Source organism: Meles meles, chromosome 1, assembly GCF_922984935.1.
Source record: "Meles meles chromosome 1, mMelMel3.1 paternal haplotype, whole genome shotgun sequence".
Classification (NCBI taxonomy): Eukaryota; Metazoa; Chordata; class Mammalia; order Carnivora; family Mustelidae; genus Meles; species Meles meles.
Window position 1 is genome coordinate 139,603,642 of NC_060066.1, and position 23,890 is coordinate 139,627,531.

Below are 23,890 nucleotides of genomic sequence, written 5' to 3' on the forward strand. Positions count from 1 at the left end.
GCTGCTTCTGATAAACTCCCCGAGAGGTTCTTATGTTACTCATTTTTTAATCAGCCGTAACACTTAGCACATGCCTGGTCCAGAATAGGAACTCTAATAATTGTTCGATGAATGAATATAGATTAGAGGGGTGATGTAATAGTGCATAGAGGTGGGTATTGGAGACTTTGTTTCCATTTGTGTGCCCTTAGATCATTACTCTGGTTCACCTCTGTATCTTTTAATACAACCAGCAGCTTTGAATAAGTATATCAGTTTTGAATCAATTTGAATTTTGAATGAATTTTTGAATGAAGACACCTAGAACACCTTTCTCTCCACAGCCTAACCAAATGCCCTACCCACACCATTTTTACATCTCTTGAACTCCCACTTTCCCAGTGAAACCCTTGTCTCTGGATCAGGAAGTGCTTATGTTCCCCTCTCACTCGTGCCCTTGCTCCGCACGGAAGTACAGAGGAGTCTAGTTCTGCTGCCTTTGTTTCCCATTACTCAGAATTTCCCCAGGAGTATTGTCTTTGATCTCCATTTCGATTATCTGCCTTTCTTAGTTCCATGTCTAAAATACTTGGGACATTGACTTACTTTATTTAGGTGGATATTTGCATAGTGGGTCAGTGTCCCCATCTTGGGGCTGTCTGTCCAGTGCATTGACTGGCAATTCTAGTTTCTAGAAGTCACTGGGGTCATGCAATTTACTAGTGAGAACATCAGCTCAGTGCTTAGTGCAGTTAGAAACTCTGTCCTTCTTTTGATAATAAAGTAAGTCCTCTGTTTTTCCCAAACATTTTTGGGGATGTTAAATTAATGCCACTGCTGTAGCTTGAGAAATTTGGTGCTTGTCAGGTTTCTTTTTGTTGGAAACATGCTATGGCATTAGTAGTAAGAACAGTTGACTGTGCTAGTCTTTCAAAACATCTTTTAGGAACGAGAATGGGAAGTTGCTGGGTTATACAAGGTGTGGGTGGTATGCTTATGGTATAGTATCTTCTAGAATTACTTTGGAATTGTTTATTATTCTGTCTGTTTCCTCCTCCAGGTAACTATATGACCAACCTAAAAGCAGGATGACAGGCTGGAAATGGCTAATGTAAACAACTCAGGCCAGTCAGTGGCCTGCGGTGGCTGTTCACTTAGAGCTCAGTAAACACTTTTGTCTGAGTGCCCCAGCTTTGCCAAAACAAAGTGGGCTCCATCTCAGCCTTTGTTATTTTTGTGATATAAAAATGTCTCTTTATATTTCTGTTTTTTGTTTCTGTTGCATTTCTCTTGTCTTGGGTGTAAAGCATTGTAGTCTATCAGATTTTATCTTCTAAAGAAATCTGAAGTTGCCAGTCATGTATGTTAATATCAGTTCTAAATAATGACCCCCAAAGTCTGAAACACTGAACGTTATTTTGTGGGGAGGGGACTGACATAGCTGGTCCCGCTGCTTCTGAATTCTCTGGGCTGGTCTGAGCCGTGTAGGATGGAGCCTTCAGGAGAGGCTGTGCCTCCGGGCCTTGCTGCAGAGCCTTAGCACAGGGCCACTGGGAAACAGTCCTGCAGTCCAGATAGGATGACAGCATGATGTGTGGTTGAGAGAGAAAGGCAGAGTGAGATCCAGGGTAAAGGCAAAGGGGAAGAAATCCTGCTGCGCAGAGCTGGCTGTGAGGGCATCTTCCTAGACTCATCACTGGGGCAGGTGGTGAACAGTGCAGTGTCCTCTCTGTCACGATGGCGCTGCTGCCCCTGGGCTGCACGCACTGGGCACTGGCCCACAGGAATTTTGGACACTGTTACAAAGAAAGAAAAGTCAGCAGGATCCCAACAGTACCCCCTATTTGATAGTTGTCAAACCGCTACCCCTTATCTAGTTTGGGTAGTGTAGAAATCTCTCTTCGGGACTGCTTAGGGCAGAGACATTATAAACTCAACTCATGCGTTTTGCCACACGTGATAATTTTGACTTTCCTGATGGAGTGAGGGTGGGGTGGGTGCATCAGACCAGTGCCCGCCAGCGCTGCTCCAGTCAGCCTGATTGTGTGTGGTTTTCAGGGATTATATGTCTTTTTGTTTTGGTAAAATACCATGGAAAAAAGCTGTTATAACACCTATTACAACATTTCCACAGTGACCCAGCAGGAGGAAAAACATTCAGGAGAGAGATATTGGAATGCAGAGACAAAATAGTGGGGTCTAAGGAGGGCTGTGGAAAAATGGGGGGAGCAGGAGCTAACTGTAGCAATTATGTGAAAATCATAGTGTCTCTACTGGACTTGGGGTTTCCCACCCTCGATGGGTTATCACCATTTAATGGTCCATCAAACTGTGTGAGCAGTCAGCAGGGGAGGGCACAGTTTAGACCTTATGCACAAACCGTTATGACCATATACTCGCTAAAGAAATTTAAAGAATTCTGAGTAGTCACTATAGGGTCTGAAAGCTCAAAGGTTATGTGTTCTCCAGGCCCCCTCTACTTCTTAGGTCTAATGTATTTTTTGTCAAATGAGATATAATTGGCATCTAACGTTATATAGTTGAGTCTTGAACAATGTGAACTTGAACTGCGCAGGTCCACTTATACACAGGGTGTTTTTTTGTTTTTATAAACAGTACGGTACTATACGTGTATTTTCTCATAATTTTTAAAATATTTTCTGCAGCTTTAAGAATATAGTATATACTACATGTAACATACAACGTATGTTTTAATTGATTATGTTATCAGTAAGGCCTCCAGTCAGCAGTAAGGTACTAGTAGTTAAGTTTGGGGGCAGTGAAAAGTTACATGTGGATTTTTGAGCATGAGGGGCCAGCTCCCTAAGCCCCATGTTGTTCAGGGGCCCACTGTATCAGTTTTCCTGTATACAACATAATGATTTGATGTATGTGTACACTTGGAAGTGATCACTACAATAAGTCTAGTTAACCTTCACCACACACAGTTACCCATTTTTTTAATGCACTCATAGTGTAACCGAGAGGCTACCCTTTCTTTACTATAGATTGCTTTACCTATGGAGGAGTAGAGGTGGGAGTCACATGAGCAAGTATTTTTTTATTTATTTTTAAAATTTCTTTTCAGTGTTCCAGAATACATTGTTTATGCACCACACCTAGTGCTCCATGCAATACGTGCCCTCCATAATACCTACCACCAGGCTCACCCAACCTCCCACCTCCCACCCCTCCAAAACCCTCAGATTATTTTTCAGAGTCCACTGTCTCTCATGGTTCGTCTCCCCCTCCAATTTCCCGCAACTCCCTTCTCCTCTCCATCTCCCCCATGCCTTCCATGTTATTTCTTAGAGCAAGTATTTATTGAACATTTTTCCAGCTCCATGGTAGGAGGAGACACAGAGGTCCCACTACAGTTAAATGAAGGTGGTGTGATACCAGGAAAAGAGCAACGGATATGGAGGCTGGGGAATGGGCTTTGATTCCCAGCTCTCCATGTAGTGAATACTGGGGCATAAATTACATCTTCAGCCTCGATTTTGTGAGCTGTGAAATCAAATGTGTGTGGAGTGTCTTTGCCTCAGTGGGCCCTGTGAACATAAAACAAAATAGTGTGTCTGCAAGGACAGAAGTGTCCTAAAACTCTGGCATTTTATTTCAAGACTGATGTGCGTGAAGAAGAAACAAATACTTACTATAATTAAAAATGCGTTAGTGAATTATTTAATGTAGCTACGATGAGTGTGGTAGGAGCCAGAACAGGGAGAAGTTGGCGCGGAAAGCAACAGCCAGTGAAGGTTTTGGTTTATTTCCATCGTGCTACCTGTACTGAGTCGTTGCTCATCTTTCTGAATGTCTTCTTACCCTTGAACAAAGCAGACGTAGTTAGCACTGGCTGCCTTTGTTCCCTGACAGTAGTTAAAACTTCAATTAGGCTGGTATCCATTGAAAGTTGACATACCCATTTCTTTTACGTATTTGTACAGACACAGAAGCAAGGCTGTATTTGGGTTGTGTTTTGGCAGGGTTTGAAGTCATGTTCAAAGATCTAAAAGAATTGAATGACTGAGGACACAGACTAGAATTCTAACCTTCAGTTTATGTGCAAAATCAAAAACATGCAAAGTTTGTGGTATCTGAGCTTCATCTGATCGTTGGTACATGAAAGTACAAAAAGCAGGCTCAGAATAGGAGTCTTGTCAGTTTGAATGTTAGTTAAATAAGTACATAAGATAAACAGTTCATGGAAGGTTATGCAGCTGAATTTTCAATCAGAGTGCACGAGAGACTAGTGGTTCCATCTCCAGGTAATCAGAGCCTGTTGGATTTGTTGCTTCTCTGACTTCTGTAGACAAGGTTGTGAGTTTTGGTGCTGTGAGTTTTAATATGCCCACATTTCCCTCTCTCTGGAACTTTGTTAGCTCTGCCAACTCGAACTCCACTTTTCCCGCCTTCACATTGTTTAGGAAATTAACACCCCATAAGTTCCGGCATGTCTGCACTTCCTCTATATCGTTTCTCTGACAAATGCTCTTGTTTGAATGCCAGAACTGGTTGGACTTCCTAGACACTTTTTGTCTTCTTAGAGAGAAGAGGGATTTCATCCTGAAATGAAGGTTCCTGGTGGCCATGAAGCAGGAGAGGATGCTGGACCCTGGAGTATGGATGGACTGACGGTAGCCACTGAGAATTGTCCCAGAGAGCTCTTAGAGTTCCTGTCTAATGCTCTTCACAATCAGGGCAAGGATCATGATTACGATGGTGTACTTCAGTCCACTGACACCCTAGGGTGCTACTCAAGTATTTGTGGAATATGGCAGTATGTCTGGTGGGGAAAAATGATGGCTCCATAGCCAGACAGACCTGAGTTTGAATCCTGTATCTTTCACTTGCTTGTTGTAGGACCCTGGGAAAGTTTTTTAACCTCTGTGAGTTCATCATTTTTATTTTACAGAAGAAGCAACTTAAAACCTACCATTGATGGTTGCCCTGAGAGTTTAATAGTATGAACTTGATAGAGAACTTGGAAGAATCACTGTTTGTCACAGAGTCAGCATTTAACAAGTGGCAACTTACCACCATCATCTTTACAGTGAGATTCATGAAATGATGGTAAATACCGGTCTGCTGCATCTTTTTTTTTTTTTTTTTTTAAAGAGACAGGAAAGGGGCAGAGGGAGACAGAATCTTAAGCAGCTCTATGCCCAGTGCAGTGCCCGACATGGGATTTGACCTCATGACTCTGAGGCCACGATCATGAGATCACAACCTGAGTGGAAATCAAGAGTGGGTAGTTTTGTGCATTGAGCCACCCAGGCACCCTGCATTTTCTCCATCGTAATTTGAGCTCTCTACCTTTGCCTGGCCAGTGTTCCCTGGAGGCTGAGGAGTCTGTGCTGATGGTGGAAGACGAGGGCCAACTCCCCATGCCTGCCTTCCTGCAGCCCCTGTCTCAGTGGCTCTAATGGCTGCCTTGTTACATTTAAATTCTCTTCCCTACCTCTGGCCTTTTCCACTCTTTACCTTTGTTATTATTATTATTTTTTAAAGATTTCATTTATTCATTTGACAGAGAGATCACAGGCAGGCAGAGAGGCAGGCAGAGAGAGAGAGACGGGGAAGCAGGCTCCCTACCTAGCAGAGAGCCTGATGTGGGGCTTGATCCCAGGACCCTGGGATCATGACCTGAGCTGAAGGCAGAGGATTTAACCCACTGAGCCACCCAGGCGCCCCCTTCGTATCACCTGTTTCTGTCTACCCACACTCTCCTCTTTTCTTAGCTCTGTTAACTCAAATAGAACATACAGGCAAAAGGCAAACAAAGTCAACTAATGCATGCTCAAACACACACACACGCACAATACATGGCAAAATAACCATATAAAACAAACCTTTGCCAAACACCAAAATGTTTAACAAAGAGATTGCATAAAGTACTTGGTTTTTTTTTCCTGTGTGAAGTTCTTTCACGCCTTTGATATTATGAGGTGAACATATGCTCCAAAGATTTCTGTACTGAGTGATGTCCTGAATATCCACAATAATTGTTCTTATAGAGATCAAACATGAACAACGGATGAGAGGAAAGCACAATAAAAATGCGTATGTTTAAAAAACAAACAGAAAAAGGTGGGTTGAACCACACCTAATTGTTGAATCCACTTTTAATCATGCCCCACCTGTGACGGGACCACCTCTTCCCTAGACATGTAGAAGACTGGCAAATTGGGAGAACAGCTGCTGAAACATGGCTTTCTTTTTAGTAATGGGATTTTTTTTTTCCAGCGTAACAGTATTCATTGTTTTTGCACCACACCCAGTGCTCCATGCAATACGTACCCTCCCTATTACCCACCACCTGGTTCCCCCAGTCTCTCACGCCCCGCCCCTTCAAAACCCTCAGGTTGTTTTTCAGAGTCCATAGTCTCTCATGGTTCATCTCCCCTTCCAATTTCCCTCAACTCCCTCTCCTCTCCATCTCCCCATGTCCTCCATGTTCGAGGTAATAGGATTTTAAAGAGTTTCAGTAAATACCAGTGATGAATGAAAGTTGTAAGAGACCTGAAATATGGCTTAGTCCAATGATCTATGCTATGTCTGAATCAGCAGTTTGATAATATTTTCCCCACGTGGTTGGCTAACCTGTGCTAGTGCATCTTTAGTGGTGGGAAACTCACTCTAAAGTGGTTGTACCATTTTACGTTTCCAGGGACAGTGTATTAGGGCTCCAGTTTCTTCTTGCTAGTGTACCTGTAGTGATGGGGAGCTCCCTTCCTTCCAAGGAAGCTCATTCTTTTCTTAGACAGTTGGGACAATCAGGCATCTCTCTGTTCCTCATGTACTGAGTATTTCTGCCTCCAGAGATTCTTCTTCTAACCTAGGCATGGACTTTGATCTTTTCGGATTTATTGAGGTACATCTTCTAAACTGTATGAACTTTGTTCATTGTAGGGTTTAGAGTGTGATGATTTTAGTAAATCTATATAGTTGTGCAGCCTTATCACAATTCAGTTTTTAGAACAACTCATTATAACCCCCTCCCCTCCAAACTGATCTGCTCTCTGTTTGAGGTCTGTCTCTGGTCCTACTTCCAGCTGTAAGTGACCATGGATCTGCTTTCTGTGTGTATTGTTTTGCCATTACTAAACATTTTGTATAAATTTGTATAAATAGAATCATACAACGTGTAGTTGTGTCTGGTTTTTGTCACTCAGCATGATGGTTTTGAGTTTGATCTGTGTCCTTGCAGTTAATAGTAGTTCATTTCTTTTCATTACTGAGCAGTATTCCCTTCTGTGGCTGGACCCATTTTATTATCCATTCATCCATTGATAGACACTTAAGTTATTTCTCGTTTTTGCTGGTTATAAATAATGCTGCTTTGAACATTTGTGAAGGCTTTGTGTACACATTCCCTAGGAATGGGTTTATGTTTAACTTAAAAACAACAAGAATAATTTCCAAACTGCTTTCCAAAGTGGTTGTACCATTTTACATTTCCAGTTGCTCCAGTTTCTTCGCATCCTTGCTGTTGCTTAACATTGTTACACTTTTTTTAAAAAAAAATATTTTATTTATTTATTTGACAGAGATCACAAGTAGGCAGAGAAGCAGGCAGAGAGAGAGAGAGAGAGGAGGAAGCAGGCTCCTTGCGGAGCAGAGAGCCTGATGCGGGGCTCAATCCCAGGACCCTGAGATAATGACCTGAGCCGAAGGCAGAGGCTTTAACCCACTGAGGCTTTAACCCTTTAACCCAGGCGCCCCACATTGTTACACTTTTCGACTACAGCTATTCTAATGGGTATACAGTGGTATTTCATTATTTTAATTTGTATTTGTTTAATGGTTAATAATGTTAAGCATCTTTTAATGTGCTTGTTAGCCATCTGTATAGCTTTAGTAATATGCTTATTTAAATCTTTGGCTCACTTAAAAGAATTTTTTTTGTCTTATTGAATTGTTAGAGCTCTTTATATATTCTGGATGTCCTCTATCAATTATATGATTTGCAAATATTAGCTGTCTATCTGTGGCTGATTTTTCATTTTCTTAGTGGTGTCTTTTGGGGAGCACATGTTTTTAGTTTTGATGAGGTCTAATTTATCTTTTTTTATTTTTTCTAAAATGGATTTTGTTTTTGGTGTTGTATTATGAAAGTTTGGCAAAGATTTGCTCCTGTCTTTTGTTCAAGAAGTTTTGGTTTTAACTCTTTTATTTAGGTCTGCAATCTATTTTAAATAGATTTTTGTGTATGGTGTGAGGTAAAGGTCTGAGTTCTTCTCTTCATCCTCCTCCTCCACCTCCTCCTTCGAAAAAGATAAAAAGTTCTTTTTTGGCATGTGGATATCCAGTTGTTCTAGCACTATTTGTTGAAATGACTATACTATTCCATTAGTGGGCCACAGATGTGGAAGTCTATTTCTGGACTCTTGAGTCTCTTTTCCTGGTCTATATATGTTTATCCTTATCCCAATATCACACTGTCTTGATTATTATAACTTTATAATAAGTTTGAAATCAGGTAGTATCACTCCTCTAAATTTGTTCTGCTTTTTCTAAATTGTTTTGTTGGATCTTGGTTCTTTGCATTTCTATCTAAATTGAACTTGCCAATTTTTGAAATATTCCTGCTGCAATTTTAATTGGGAATGCATTGAAATTGTAGATCAATTTAGGGAAATTGTCATTTTAGTGGTAGTGATTTTTACAAGCCATAAAAGTGATGTATCTCTTCATTTATTTAGATTTTTAAAAAAAAGTAATATTTTGTCATTTTCAGAAATTCCACTTCTGTTAAAAATGTTCATGGCTATTTTTCTGATGATAGTGTGAATGGAATTAAGTTTATTTTAAAATTAATTGCTATTATGTAAAATACAATTGTTTTTTGTATATTGTCCTTCTATACCATGACCTTGCAAAACTTGATTATTTTTACCGTAGGTTTTTTTTTCATTACTTAGGGTTTTTTAATGCAAAATCATGTCATCCATGGAAGAGGACAGTTGTACTTCTTCCATTCTAAACTGGGTCATGGAATATCTCTTCCTTGCCTGATTGCACTGGCTAGTACCTCCAGTACAGTGTTAAATAACAGTGGTGGGAGCAAAGAAACCTCTTTGCCTTTTTCCTGATCTCAGGGGGAAAGCAGTCAGTCTTTCACTATTAGGTATAATTTAACTGTAGGTTTTTCCTACATGCCTTTTATAGGGTTGTAGAAGTATCCTTCTATTCCTAGTTTGTTGAAAGATTATTTTTAGTCGTGAATCGGTTTGAGTTTTGTGGAGTGCTTTTCCTGCATCTTTAAATAATCATGTTGTTTTTTGTTCTTTATTGGTACTTTGTATTAATTGGTTTTTGGATCTTATACCAACTTTTTTTTTTTTTAATAAATCCTACGGGATTATGGTGTGTAATCTATGTTAGGTATTGCTGGATTTGGCATTTTAACATTTTCTGAATTTTTACATCTATGGTTGTTAGTCTGTAGTTTATTTTTCTTGTGTGTCTTTCTCTGGCTTTGATGTCAGGGTAATACTGACCTCATAAAATGAATTGAGAAATTGCTCCTCTATTTGCTGAAAGGATTGATACTATTTCTTCCTTAAATGTTTTTACAACTTGATCAGTAAATCTTTTGGAAATTTTAATTATTAAAAATTTAAAATTTTTAATTTATTTTTTGGGAGGGAAGATTTTTAAATTGCTTATTCATGTTCTTTATTTAATGTATATATTTTCAGATAATCTATTTGTTTCCTCTGTTTTATTGATAAGTGAAAATTGTGAGTTTAAGATGTACAATGTGTGATGATTTGATATACATATACAATCTGTAATGATTACTGCAATCAATTAACATATTCATCACATCACATAGTTACTTTTTTTTTCTTTTGGAATGGTGAGAACACTTAAGATTTACTTTTTTAATAATTTATTCTTGAGCAGTTTTGATAATTTGCATTTTTCTAGGAATTAGTTTCACCTCATTTGTATAATTTGTTGGTATAAAATTTTCCCATAATTCCTTTTTTTCTGTCATGTTTGTAATGGTGTCCCACAGCTCTTACCAAAAATTGGTTTTTGCATTGTTAGAAACTCCGTTAAGAAGAAAATTCTAATCTTTAAAGAACTGACATTTGACTTCTTTCAGTGGGGTTAGATCTTATCATGAAGAAGTTTACCAGATGGTAAATTGTTCTTGCTAATCAGAGAGGAAAAAAGGCTTTTGAGCAAAAGTCAACTTAGGAAAAAGGTTGTTTTCTAATCCAAAACTCAGATTGAGGAATTCAAAGGCACTGCAGCAAGAGGAGGAAAGGGGAATGGAAAGAATTTGGTCATGTCTGATAGCATTGTCAGCTGGGGAGGAAAACTTTTCCAATGTTTGGTTTTGAATCAAAGTCCTTAGTTGAACTCAAGAAGCCTTCTGTATCCTAGGCTTGAGAGGTTTTGATAGAAGAATTCTAAGCACAATTCCTAACCCATGTAATATTTTTCTTTTATGAGCCCTGTGGCAAAATTAAGTTTTATGAAATTTGGTTGCACTGTTGTGTAATTGTAAAAATGCATTATAGATTTATTTCTCCTACTGTAACTTAAACATAAGAAAGAAAGTGATATTCCAGACCGGTCAAGGGATCCTGGCTAATAGACCATGTCATGAGTTTTAGAAGTTGACTGCAACTATGAATAGAAGGGACAAGAGAGAACAGAACAAATGGAAGGTCCATGGGGGAAGGATATTTCTTTTTTGTTCACTGCCCTGTTGACAATGCTCCAGGAAGTGTCTGGCCTATGAATGAATGAGTGAATGAATGGTTTATGGCAAATAATAAATACAGGCCTGATCTAAGGGCTATGAACATACAGAGGAAAGAGCAATTTATTCAGCCTGGAATGGTGGAAGAAGGTACAGAGGAGGTGGTAGGAACTTTTCACTCTGGGCTTGTGTGGGACTATTCAGGGGAGAGGAACATTTAGGCAGATCAAGTATGTGTTAGGGTCCATCGTGTCACTATGCCAGGCCCCCTCCGATGTGCTCGACAGCTTTCTGAGCATTTCTGTGTCCTTGTGTGTATTGCTGAAATTTACTTTAATTACGCATGGTGGTGTGGGGGGCGCTGGCTCAGTCATGGTACCCGGGCAACCTTGCATGTTTCTTTCCACTTAGGCCAAGTAGGTGAGGCTTGACCATGACTTCACCCGAGACTTGGTGAAGTGTCCTGTGATCCCTCCTGGAGTAATGGGAGATGAGCTTGTTGAGGAACCACCACAAGGCAGGTTCTTAGACCTTATGGTAGCTGCCCTGAGGCAGTTTCACGTTATCTCCTGGTTTTCAGCTGAGCAGAGGACTTTCCACCTCCTTTCCTGCCCCCCTCCTGTTGGAGTACAGCTGCAGGCTTCTGTGCAAGGCTTTGGCCAGACTGCAGGCCAGTAATTGAGAGGCGACTCCTCCAGGCAGAGTAACCTACCACTCATGCCGTCTGCTGTCGGTCCCTCTAGCCTCGTGTCCTCCTGCGGGAACAGCCATGCGGGGAGCTCACACCATGCTGTTCTTGCTTTGACTGTCTATGTAATCAAATGTTTCCATCCATTTGGGCTTGTTTCCTTCTTCTTATACAAATCCAGGGACATGAGCAAGCCAAGCTGGCAGCAGCATTTGTCTCTGCCGCTAATGACCCCTGGCCCATTCGACAACTTCTCTGTCCCCATCAGTAGACTCTGAGCTCCTCCATATTCCCAGGACTTAGCAGCAGGTTTTGCACAATTACTTCATATGTGTTTTGACAGAGTGAATCAACTGTGAGTCCCCTAGCAAGATTCCTGTGTTGGGACCAGAAGGGACTATGGGAGTGGGTAGTGGAGGAGGATGGAAGACTGAGGCTGGACTGTGGAGGGTCTTGCACCCTGTGCTGTGGATTAGGCAGGGCCATACCCCGATGGCCTCATGGGCAGAGAATAATATGAGCGTAGCTGGTGTGTTGGAGACTCCTGCACTGGTGTGGAGGTGGAAGGTGGGCAAACCAATTAAACTACAGATTCAGGAGAGGAGCAATGAGGATCGAGCTGAACCACATGGCGGTGAGAAGGAAAATGAGGAACTCTGACACAGAGGGTTCTCTTTTTGGTTGGTTGGTTGTATTTTCTTTTTTTTTTTTCTTTTGGTTTAAGCAATAGAACTAGTGCTTGATTTGATGCAGAGAAAAATACTAAGATCATGAAATGTAATTTCATAGATGTTTATTTTGTTTTGTCTGTTTGACTTTAAGAAGTGCTTACTATTTAATTACTTGGCTCTTTTCATAATGTTTAAAACTTCATTTTCTATTTAAATAATTTCATATCCAGCCTCTTGAACCATGCTATTTTAAAATCTGGATTATATGTTTTGGGAACAGCCAGTGTGTTTAATCATTCCACTAACTTGTATCTGATCATATCTGATAGTAGCAAAATCTGCCATTAGATATAACTACATTATAGGCACCTAGTGGATAGGAGCCATATATTATTTATAATTTTATATTACTTGTAACACCTAGTATGGTATTAGACCTGTAGTAGATGTTTAATACATATTTATTGAATGATCAGTTCACCTCTTTAATTATGTGTAAAAGTCTTATCTGGAAATATCAAGACTTTATTAATGAACCACAAATAGAGTAATTTAGGTGCAGATGTCATACTTCACAAAGGCTTTCATCTTTATTTTTATCTTCTCCAATAACAGTTACAACATAATCTATTCCTAAACATAGCATAGGCAGTTCAGAAGTAAAGGAAATAAAAAAGATCCCTTTACTTCAGATTCCTGGCATTTAATTGGAGAGGCAGGACATGTCCTTGTGTGAAGCCACTAAATGACAAAGCAGAATGAAATCTTACAACAAGCTGGAGGATCTTGAAGAGGAAAAATCATTTTATGAGGGCTTCTTAAGAAGAGATTTTGCAAAAAGGTGGAGTTGTATGGTATTTTTATTAAACTGAGCTGCTTGCTAAGCATGGATTTGTCCATTTTGTTTTAGAGGAAAGTAGAAAGGCTTTTTAGGTGAGGGAACATCTGAACAAACATCCATAAAAGGTAAGAAGGGGGAAAGTGCTAGAAGCCAAATTACATATTCAAAGAAACTGAATTACTGTAGTAAGAACAATCTGAGAGCCATGCATTTAAAAACTACTACTAAAAAATAAATGTGTATTGCCTTTGATGATATGTAGTACATTGATAGTCATCACGTAAATTACTGAGGGGCACCCAAATTATATCCACTTCAACAGCTCAAGAAAACAGACCATCCGTCAAGGAAGAATCCCTGAAACTTCATGGAGAGCCTCCCGGAAAAAAAACACTGAACTCACCCATTGGGCTTCAAGTAAATGAAAGCTAACTTTCATTAGTTTCATTAGTGGAAACTAATAGTTTTCAAGTAAGGCTAATGGATTATTAATAATATCTGGTCACTTTATCTCATATTCTAGGGATCACAAGTTGGCACATATGTACCCCAGCCTTAGAAAAGTGATTTTAGTAAAGATAGTCATCTTTTTTGGGAAGGGATATCCAAGCAGGAGCCATGCAAGTTATTTAACTGGCTAGAGCTTATTCCCTTATCTTTTTAATGGGCTACTGCTAACATAATCCTCTGTTCCTGGTTTCTCCATAGCCCAGGAAACATTTTCCCCCCTATTTTATTAACCCCACCTAAAATCATTAGATTTTTGTTACCTGTGTGGGACAGAAAATTGTCTTAGGCTTATATGCTTCCAACACTGTTTAGGTACCTGATAAATACCTCCTGACAGATGGATGGACAGACGGACTAAAAAGCCGACTTTCCTCTGTTTGTTTGTTTTTTTTTTTCAGTGGAGGCCACAGCCACATGCAGATGCCCGCTGTCCTGGATATTGTGTAAAAATGGTTTCTACTTTGTAGAGGATGAATTGGCAGCAAATACAGGGGGGACTGTTACTGAAATTGTAGTTATGTAGGAATTCTGGTTTCGTGGATGGTGTGTTCGTTAATATTGAGAATTAATACCTCTCCTACTCCCCAAAAATGTGCCAGGCTCCTTAATATAATATAGAAAACAATTAAATAAAAATAAGCTAAAAACTAGTTAGGGACAGTAGAAAGCTTGCTGTTAATAGTCAGTCAAGGAATCCAGACACAGTAGCCCAAACATCTGAGTATTCCATCCTAGCGGCAGGATCTGCTGATGTCCCGGTCAGAATAAGTAAACAGAAATACAGGGCGTTGTAGAATTGGGCTGTGATGCATTTAAATTCTGAGATGGCTGCAAGGGCTGAGCTGGAGGAAGCAGCATTCTTCTTGTCAGCCTTTTCCTTCTGATTGTGACCTCCTGCCCCGGGGAGATGGAAGACTGGCCCGAAGGTGGCACATGCTGTGTGGTTTCCACACAAAGAGTGTGTGTTGTGTAAAATGCCTTCTAGACTAGGTTCCGAATTTCCTTATAACTACATCAGCATGGTGAAAATGTGCGTAGCTCTGGTAAGGGTGGCCTGGAATCGGTTACATCTTATTTTTATTTAAAATACGCCAAAGGAAGATATTGAAAATTGCTTAAAGTTGGGTTGGTTGCTCTAGCAACGACGCCAAGCTCCTGAAGATTATCCTCTGTGATTACAGCTTTGGCAGCAAAGCAGCCAAGAGGAAAGGTAATTAGTCCTGGAACTTTGCTTTTACAACTTGGCTTTAAGTAACTAGACCAGCAACAGATAGCAATAGTTATGTGTTTGAAATAAAGCTTGCAGATCATTTTAACTTTCAGTTGGAGCACAGAACAGGTTCTTCATTGGATTTCTGTTTATAAGAAGAACAGTTCCACTGATCATCAGCCCAAAGAAAGATGTAGCTATGAACACTGGCTTCCTGGGTACGAGAAGAAATAGACAGGTAGCTGGGGTGGATAGGAGTTTGGATGTATCAGGTGTTTTCGTCTAAAGGAGAATTTATTTTTTTCTGTCCGTTAGTGACTTGTTCATATGCCTTTTGAACAAAGAACAAGTTAAGGCAATTGAATCAGACACAGTGGTGACTCTTACTGAATGTCTTCGAAATGATCTAAATTATAGGCAATATGAGGAGAGAGCTGGCTAGTGAAAACAAATGAAGGAAAAAAAAATCTGTGCCTTAATCTGCAAGTTTTATTCAGCAAGGCCTTAATGGGAAAACTGGAATGTCTAGGGATTGTTACAGTCATCCTAGTTCCTCCTTTCCCCAAATTGACTTAATGGCATTCAAACAATAGATCAGACATCTTAGTTCGTGGACTTAAATAAAGCATCAGGAGGCTGTATTACAATCTGGGCTTTTCAGAGTCTGAGAGTGTAAGAAAGTTCGACTCACATAATCCAGAGTCCTTAGCACTCGCTGGAAGACATGGAGGAGTTGGATGTTCAGGTTCTGAAACTTTCTAGCGATTAGCATTGTGATCACAGCCCTCTGACTTGTGCTGTTTGTTGGTTTGTTTGATAATACAGGAAGGTAATGTTTTTGGCCATAGTTTCAGTAAAGGTTCCTTGGGTCCTCAGAAGCGTCCTGTTTTATGTTCCGAGAATGTGCTCCTAGACACAAAGGATAAGGTGTGAACTTCAAAAGGGTCTGACATACACTGACCTGCGGAATCTGAAAATCCACAGGAGAAACTGGACTTGGTAATGTGGAGGCCAGTTCAATAACCAAACTTTTAACCTTGGGAACTTGAAATAGTAGGAGGTTGCCCCCAGGTTTCTCCTCTTGAGACCTGGATTTTCACCACTCCATGAGCTGATTAGGAAACAAACATGCCTGTTTGTTTCCTAATCACAGTTATCCAGTCTTAGTTCACTTCCATGGTGAACTTTTTAGTTTACTTCATCTTGAAGGGAGTCACTTCTGTGCCTACCAGTGTACTGGGCAGTGTAGGAATATAAACACAAAATACGCCCTAAGGAGTTGTTAATACGGTGAAGGAGAAAGAAAATCTATGTGACTAATTACAATGAATACAGAACAAAACTTGGGAGAGGAGTTGCAATCTAAAGGATATGTAGAAGTAAAATGAGAGGACAGGGTGGGGTAGTATAAAGCATCTCAGGCTGGGTGGGGGATAGCATCCCAGGTGTAAATAAAGGAAAGAAGGCTTGTTTGGAGGGCTGCCAGTGGGACAGAGGGGGCATGAGATAAGGCTCCAGAGAGGAGCAGGGGCAAGATCAAGTGTAGTCTTGTCAAGAATTTTAATCTTTGTTCCAAGAGTCATGGGAAGACTTTGAAGAGTTTTAGGTGGGAGATTAACAAATGAGATTTGCATTTAAAGATACCGTTTTTACTAGACTAGAGGGAAACTGGTACGAGGCTCCTGCAAAGATCCAGTGGGGGAGAGCCTACTGCAGGAACAGTCAGTAGCAGACTGCTAGGAAAGAGTGAAAGTACCCTAGTTTGAGATAGACTGAACTTTGGAGGGAAGGAGGATCGAGGTGTCAGGGACATCCTCTGGGGTTCTTTCTGGCTTTTCCAGCTGAAGGATGGTGGTACCATCCCTGGGATAGGGGACTGAAGGAGGATCCGGGCTGGACCTGGGGCTTCGGGGATTTTAGACACATTGAGTATGAGGATATCCTCAAGTGGCGCTGCCACGTGGGAGAATGTGTGGGCATGTCTGAAGGTCCCAGCAAATGGAGTCATGGCCTGTAATGGAACAGAGGACTCAGATACAGCTAGTAACCGTGTGACTGTCCTAAACAAAGGGAGGGTTGCTGCAGCTTGGAGAGCTCCAGTATTCCATGGTTTTTATTTTTTAATTTTTTAAAATTTTGAAATTTTAATTTTTTATTTCTATGTCACAGTTTTTAGATAAGGGTAGATTTGCAAAGCAGACTGGGAAAAGGCTGCCACAAACAAGCCAAGCCAGGGGAATCTGAAGCATCCTGGGACTCAAAGGCAGATAGTGCTTCTAGAAGGGAGTGGTGTGTTGGAATTATGGAAAGAAGATACAGTACACAGTATTTTTCAAACTTAAAACGTCCACGGAGCCTGAATATTAGGGCAACATAATCCCAGTGTCTTCCAACCATCCATTTCCCTACCTAAATTAAGTTGGAAATTTTAAGGAGTGATAGGCAGCATTTATCTGAACAAAGTTTGCATAACAAGACTAATTTTTAAGGCAAAATACTTAGTGACCAGGTTTATTGTAGTAGAGAATCTTCTTATATTTGTTAATAATTTCTTTCAGTGTGAGATGTATGGGACATGCAGAGGACATTAAAATTGAGTTCTGATTTGAGAATTTTTTCCTTCTCTTTTCATTTGCATTTATTTAAGCACAGTTCTCAAAACATTTGAGTGAAATTGGGCTTCTTTGGTAAGCAAAGGACTTGAAAATCATATTTAAAAAATGAACAGGCAAGTCTTCAGTTCATCCACAACACAGGTGTAGTGTTCCCTTCTCTTTTCCTGAACTCTGAAGCACTCATTTTTTTCCGTAGTCTGAAAGCTAGAAGAAAAAGAGTACATTTGTGGTGGAAGGTATTGTTGCTTGCTGGTAGCTAGTTGAAATACCATTATCCCCTTGTAACAGCTTTAAGAAATAGCCTTTTAAAAGCATACATTGTATACCTCTTTTCTTATTCCCTGCTTTATATGATACAGATTACATAAAGGCCGACAAATCTACATTTATATAAGCATTAAGCATTGGCTGTATTGGAAGTTCTTTAGTTCTAATACTAGCAGTACAGGGTTACAGAGCATAATTTTTAACACTTAGTTGCAGGTATATTAAGTACAGTATGTCTCACGGATTGGAGGAAAATAGGTATTTTTGTCTTGAAATTTACTACTGACAACCTAATCTGAACAGTTTTGCTAAGCATTGATGTTAGAAAGAAAAGTAAAAACCAAACTTTATTGTTGTTTTTTACCAGTTGGTAGCATTTTACACACAGGCTTTGATCTTCAGAATACCCTGGATTGAGTAGAAAACCTTTTAAATGAAGTTTTGTGCAATAGAAACTTCTCAGCAGTCTAAATTTAGACTGTAAAAAAGTACATGCAAAACATACTTTTCTGAAAACACTTAACTTGGAACAAAGCACCAAACTACACAAATGCAGAATGAAAACAGCATTTCAACTCCACCAAAAGTAGTAATCATAAAAGGTGTAAAAGTCACCTAACTTCACTAGGCACTGTTCACTTTTTAAACAGGAGACAATAAAAAATATTGTCCACAAACAATATCCCAACTCTAGGGTAGGTTTCAGAAAGTCTTCAACTTCATGTTTTAATAGAGATGAGGTGAGTATGATTAAGATCTAGAACGTGATCTGTATCCTCCATGACTATAGTAAGGAGGTGACCACCTTCTGTAAATCTGATCCCTGTCTTGAGCAGCTGTCCATCCTCCTTACTACTTACTCCTTACTACTGTAGTAGTCTCACTCATCATAGCCTCGATCATATCCTGTCATAGTAATCCTGATGGTGTGAGCTGCCATAGGTAGATCTCCCCGTGTAAATCCCTGGTGTTGGGGTATGTGGTCTTTTTGTTATAGAGAAATCAACTCTGATCCTACATCCATCAAGTTCCATTCCATTGGTGCACTCTTTTGCTTCCTTGGCATCATCTACATTTTCAAAATGCACAAAGGCAAATCCTCTTGAACGTCTAGACTGTTGGTCATATACAATGGACACATCAGCAATGGGGCCATATTTAGAGAATACTTCTCTTAGATCTCTTTCTGTAGTGTACAAGCTCAATCCAAATACTCCAAGACAGCAGTTGGATCAGGATTTGCCCAATTCCCAACATGACACCTGCGAGTGGACATGGGAGAATGACGGTGGCTAAGCTGTTTTAGATAATCTCAGTTATAAGACCTGCTACGGGATTGTCTATGGGAGCGAAGCTGAGATCTTGATCTTGTGTAATGCCTTTGAGAACTTCTTCTGGATCTAGACCTAGATTCAGATCTGGACCTGGACTTCGATCTGGAACGCCTGGAATCTTCCTCGGAGTGAGACCTTGCTGGGGTATGCCTTGCAGATTTCCCAGATCCATGAGCACTTCCACTTCTGGAAGCAGAACGGGATTTCCCTCACCATAGTTCTGCTTGCTGCTGTAGCTCATGACTCCTAGCTGCTGCCATTGTTCAACGTGCTTCATTCGAAGTTGCCAACCTCTCGTGCTTTCTATATGGAGGCTCTGCTGCAGCCTCTCAGAAAGCGCACATTCCTGAGCCGCTGAGTGCCGAAGCGCTCTGCACCACCTCTGCATGGGCTCCCGAGAATAAATATTTTAAAAGTAAAAGTGTGAACCAGAAAACTTTCACTATTTCTTTGGCTCTCAAATGGATTATGAAAATTCATTAAGATATACAGTTGTCTAGTAGAATATTTTAGAGCACAAACATAAATCTTAAACCCATCGCTGTAAAGATACATATTATAGTAATATCCCAGACAGATGTAAAGAGTCTCCAGGAGATTTTATGATGTGCTTTCTTGGACTGCCTGTATTACTGTATGGAATTCACACTTCGTAGTGGCAGCAACATACAGATGTGCATATGTGTGTTTTTCCCCATTTCCTTTACCATGTAAAACTTTCGTCTTCTCTGCAGAAATGTACATGGAGAGATTGTCACTCTCATCTGTCCGTCTTGCTATATAATTTTTACAGCTGTTCCTCAGTTGTTAATATATTTCTGAAGAATATGTGTAAATAGACATGAGCAAACTGTCTAAAAGTTATTCAGCTAGTCAGTGAACCATGTAATCTGTTGGTTCAGAGACAACAGATAATAGAGTGAGATATTTGCTTTACCATCCACACACTCCATGTAGCATCTGGACTCCAAAAGTCAATTTGTGTTCTGTTGGGGCATGTCTCATCACACTATATTATCACATCAGGGATAGGAAATTTGGATAATGACTATCTGATTTACAAAAAAAAAAAAAAAAAAAAAAAGGAGACTATTTAGTGAATTCAGTGTCTGTGAGGTGGGAATTTTGAACTAGAAGTTGGTTCCATCCTTGGTTAATTTGATACTCTCAGTGTTTCATCACTGTTTTCTTCTCTTTTTAACAATGTAAGTTAGAAATAACCTTGTTAATTAGCATCTATTTTTAGGTTGATGACATGACACAGCTAAGACAGAGTGGGAATAATCTAGGACTACCACAGCACAAGCAATAAAACTCCTTTCTAAAGGGAAGATAGAGGATCACTTAGAGGATGCACGGATTTTGAATAGACAACTGTTAGGTAAGAAACGCATTTGGGAGGCATTCCTCTTTTCTGGCGCAATGCAAGTAAACATTGGGGAATAGCACGTTCCTTCCCCTTCTTAGGAACTTTCACTGGCTCCCTACTATCTCAGCAATGAAGTCCAATTCCCTCTGTATGAGGTTCCAATATCTTTATTTCTGTCTGTCCTCCTACCAAATCAAACTATTATAACTCCTCTTCCCCACCTCTGCTGTGCCTCTGTGTGTGTAAAACATTTTTAATCTGTTTTGACAATACTGTTTCCCCCATTGTTTCTACCTGTTCCTTTCCCATCTACAAAATGGCTACATCATTTTTTCTCTTCTTGATGGAGCACTTACTGAGTTCTGGCTAGAAGTGATCTCCTAGCACTTCATCTTCACCTCTCATAAGGCAATTAACACCTTCTTAACTTACTTTGTGTGTATACATATTTCTCCTTTTAGACTGAAATCTCCTATTTGTGGAATTGATAGCTGGTTAGTTGAATCAATGAAAGGATGGGGTAAAGAGAAATTCTCAAACAAAAGGGAGGGGATCTGTCCAAGGTGTAAGTCATGGTGCATTTGAACTTCTGGAATAACCTGGAATCCATCAGTCCTCTCCCTAGCACCATCCCTAAACTCCATAGCCTTTGATAAGTATGGATAAAGGGTTGTATTCTGATTTTTAGTCCATAATGATAGCCTTCCTTATGTAGGAACTGTTACGTATATGGCCTCGGTAGATGGGTTGTCTGAGTGGATTGACCTGGGACAGAACCTTTATATTGGGTGGGCAGGAGTGGGGGAATTCTGGGGGGGGGGGGGTGGGCCTTGAGGCTGTGGTCTCTGGCTGGAGAGCAGATCCTATTTTAGAGTTGCTTTGTATTCCAGTCTATGCTCATCTTTCTCATCTCGCCATTTCTATTTCGGATCTATCAATATGACACAATTTAGCACATATTTGGCTCATTTGCAGTAGCTCTGCCTTCCTGTCAAGTTGGAAGTTACTTGAAAGCAGGGATACTTTACTGCCATTTGTTGTTGTTAAGACCCAGTGCAGTTCCTGGGGCCGATGGACACTCAGAAGTCAGTTGATTTATTCATTGATAGGTCAGTCTATTAGTTGGTGGATCATTTGTATTCATGAAAGAGTTCCTTATTGGGCACCTGCAGTGTTCAAAGCACTGGGCTACATGCCTCAGCAAACAGAAAGGATAGCTAAGTTGCGGACTCGAAGAGTAGTATAGTCCAGCAGCTGTCATTGAAAGAATAGTATGATGTCTATCCTGAGAAAGGTACAGTGAGGGGCCATCAGCCCATAATCTTCTCTATCAAATTTGGAAACATTTGGATTTAAATTAAATAATTAAATTAAATTTTAATTAAAAAATTTTTAAAGATTTTATTTTTTATTTATTTGACAGATAGAGATCACAAGTAGGCAGAGAGGCAGGCAGAGAGAAAGAGGAGGAAACAGGCTTCCCGCTGAGCAGACAGCCGGATGTGGGGCTTGATCCCAGGACCCTGGGACCTTGACCTGAGCCAAAGGCAGAGGCTTTAACCCACTAAGCCACCCAGGTGCCCCAAATTTTAATTAAATTTAATTAAATTCCAGGCCCTGAGTTTTCTTGGGCTCCTGCTGTCCATGGCACCACAGTAAACCGGCAACCAGGTAGAGGTTAAGAGCTGCTAAACGTGTGCCTGAATGTGAGCGCGGTTGGGGAGCTCGGGTGAGGCTGTTGGAAGAACAGATGCGGAAGCATTGATTTGCAGTTTTTCCGGGTGTGGCCACTTACATATTTCAGATCTTAAATTTTTTCCCTAAGAAGTTTCTTTCAGATTGTCAAAGTGATAGGCATTCATTGTATGAAATTTGGAAACTAGGTAAAAGTCCAATGAATAAAGTTAAAATCTTGTACTCTCTAACTCTTCATAAATAGCCATTGTTACCATTTTTGTGTATAATATTCTAGTTCTTTTCCAATACGTGTCTATTCATATATATAATAAATTAGGGTCATCCTTGAACCTGGATTTTGATAATCTCCTTCATTTACCAGTATCTTGTATAAACATGTCTTTATATCATTAAATGTTCTACAGCATGATTTTAAATGGCTGCTTTATAGTCCTCATATGTATATATCAAGATGGATTTAACCAATACCTTACTATTGGACATTTATTTCTATTAAAACTGCTACAGACTAATTTTTAGGATAGATATGCTTAATGTTTTCCATTCCAATAACTTGGGTACTAGGACTGGGAGAGGAGGGTAGTACAGAAAGAAAGGAGATTATAAGGTTGAGCAGGGTCCACATTTAGAAGCTGAGCTTTACCCAAGTGTGGTCAGGGGCCATTGAAGGATTTTAAAGCAATGGATGGACAAGATTAAATTTGCATTTGAATGTGTTTCATTTTTCAAAAACAGTCTCATTGCCAGCGGGCATCATGTGAAGATGTGTATTTTGGGTAATTAATAAGCACATCAGATGAAATGAGGCAAAAGTCCAGGGTCTCCAGCCACCTGACAGTGTAATAGCATGAAAATGACCCATTGTGTGTTTTTTTTTTAATTTATTTTTTATATCTGTCTGCAGGTGAATCTTCCCCATGTATAGTTTCGCCAGCCTAGAACTTAGCACCTGGGAGCTGTTACTTTCATAATCAGAGATGGAATGATTTTCTAGATCCATTGGCATAGAAAGGGCAAAACTTTTTGCCAATTTTATGGAAGGAGTATCGTCTGAAGGCAGGATGCGTACCTTCAAAATAGACTAGTTCCCAAGGAAACGTTTCACTGACGTAAATGAGAATGTCTAAATAGTGTTTGACTTGGGGAACAGTTAGGGGCTCAGCCTTCATTACATCACTGTAGCAGACAGTGTTGGCTTCCTACCCAAAATGTGTCCATGTGTGTGTCCACACATTGGCTGAAGTGGCTCTTGCCTGTAGTTCTCCTTGGGGTAATCTTGATTGGTCCAGGAGAGTCTTGAGAATTCTATTCCCAAGCAAGTGATTTGTTTAGGGTTACCTGTTTACCCTGGCTCCACACAACGGACATGAATATGAAGGGAAATCTGCTGGAGACTTCTGGATATTGGTGCGTGAAGATGGGACACTTGCAAACCTGGGGCCTTGTGGGTTGCTTGCCAACATGTTAAGGATGGCAGAGTGAAGGGAAGACCTAGATCCTTGATGACACATTTGAACTTCTGAATTACCCAACGCTGGAGCCTCCCTACCTCAGGACTTCTTGTTATGCATGAGCATCCTTTAGTGGAGTTCTCTATTACTTACAGGCAAAACCACCCTACTTGATGCCATCGCCATATCTGTTTGGAAATACCGTAAAACTCGGCAGCCCACAGCGCTGGGAACCATGCGTGTGCAGTGCTTCTGGTACTTGGAGCCTTGCTGTGTGCGATAAATCTAACACTTGTATACCAGTCGTCCGTTGGCACCATGCTTTTGTCGCATTTGGTTCTTGAAATAACCTTGTGAGGTGGGGTGTTAATATATCACTAAGCATCAAGGTCCCAGATGGGTACTAATCTCATGCTTATCTTGAATCTGAGGTAGAGAGTGTGCTCTTCATTGAAAATCTGACATCTCTCCGGAGTCAAGGAAAAGTTCGATTGGAGCTGATGGTTGATTCCTCATACCAAGCCATGGAACAAA

At 40.2% G+C, this 23,890-nt stretch overlaps 1 pseudogene; it reads right to left on the reverse strand.

Moving 5' to 3' along the window:
* Positions 1-18,066: 18,066 nt before the first annotated feature.
* LOC123952800 lies at positions 18,067-19,079 on the reverse strand (annotated as a pseudogene).
* Between the last annotated feature and the right edge of the window lie 4,811 nt (positions 19,080-23,890).